Here is a 1,499-nt window from a genome sequence, read left to right as displayed (position 1 = left end):
CATCTTGACACAAAATTCCCCTTCACCTGTGAACCTCTTCAATTAACTTTTCATTTGGTGATAATGTACAAAGGCAAACAAGGTACGTTTGCTTAAAATTACCTTTTGTACCAATCTCTGCATGGTCAGAACACAGCTTTGCTAGAGCAGTTGCTTGACTTAACTGATTTGTTTTGATATGATATTTAATTCTCACATCCAACAAGATGAGGGCTTCAAAAGCTAAAATCCATTCACTTTATCCTTATCCAATGGTTTCTGGGAAAGAATAGTGCACAGTACCAGGCTTTTCCACATCACAGTCTCTTGAGCTAGAGTAGCTAAAGAATTCAATTACAGCTGACATTCTCCATCAGCTCTTCATGAGCTACGTGTACCAGTGTCTGGAACTGTTTCCATTGTTTACCTGGTAACTCAACTTACAGGTACAATAAAAGTTCAACACCACTTAATGCCAAGCATTTCAGAACCAATGTTACATTTTCACATTCAGAGGTAAGATAAGGTCATTCTTTAACATAACATTTGATAACCACTGTGTATGTCTCCAAAAAGGATAAGGGATCATCTGAAGTTTTCCATTTCTCTGCATATTCAAGGAATGTCTGGCACAGCTGCTGACTGTTCTGTGGCTGCTTCCACGGCTGGTACCCAGCTTTCCCACAGCTGATGTTCCAGCTCCTGAAGCCTTTCCCCCAGGCACTGCATCTCCACAGCTCAACCTCTCCTGCTTGGCCTCTTTGTCGGCCGTCTTCATACCCTGCTCCCCTTGGTTTCTTGATAACATTCATTGTTTTTGTTTGTTTATTCTTCCTTTCCCTTTATCCTCTCTTAAGTTTATCCTGTCTCTGTTTTCATTTTTGATTATTTTTTCTCTCTTCCCTCCATCCCTTCTATTTCTTCCTTCCTTTATTCATTAATTTTTGCTCTTCATTTTTCTATACTACTCTCTGATCTCTTTCTCTGTTCCTCATTCTTGTCTCTAATTGTATTTAGTTTTTTTTTTATTTTCACACCCTTGTTTTGGGGTGTTTTTTCCCCTCTACTTCATTCCTCCTTTTGGTTATTGCATTTGGTTATTCACTTTCTAGCTGTTGTCTGCTTTTACTTTTTTCCTCCTTTACTATTTTCTTTTTTAACAAGTTATTTGATTGTTGAATTTTTTTTTTCTCTCGTATGTTTTCTCTTCTTGCCTTACCTGATGGGGGATGTGCAACCATGCCCATACAGCCAAGCTATAAGCTTGTCCTCTGTGGTCACACCTACTGGGCATGAGCCAATTCCAGAGACTATACACTTGATCAATGACAGCAACGAATGTCAGCCCAAACCATCCTAAACTGAGATGCATGAACAACCAACACAGAGCAGTGCACATAATTCCATTCTTTAGTCACACCAACCAGAAAGTAGTTGGTGAATGGCTAAGAGCACATTAACACAAAAACATCAATTAAATACAAATACAACAACACAATATCTCAGAGGCATCAAAAAAA

The 1,499-nt window shown here is 38.8% G+C and overlaps 1 pseudogene; it reads right to left on the bottom strand.

Moving 5' to 3' along the window:
• Positions 1-222: 222 nt before the first annotated feature.
• On the bottom strand, positions 223-757 carry LOC102829955 (annotated as a pseudogene).
• Between the last annotated feature and the right edge of the window lie 742 nt (positions 758-1,499).

Source organism: Chrysochloris asiatica, unplaced genomic scaffold (genome assembly GCF_000296735.1).
Source record: "Chrysochloris asiatica unplaced genomic scaffold, ChrAsi1.0 scaffold00051, whole genome shotgun sequence".
Lineage (NCBI taxonomy): Eukaryota > Metazoa > Chordata > Mammalia > Afrosoricida > Chrysochloridae > Chrysochloris > Chrysochloris asiatica.
The sequence above is the reverse complement of the archived record's forward strand: the minus strand, read 5'-3'. Positions and strand labels throughout refer to the sequence as shown.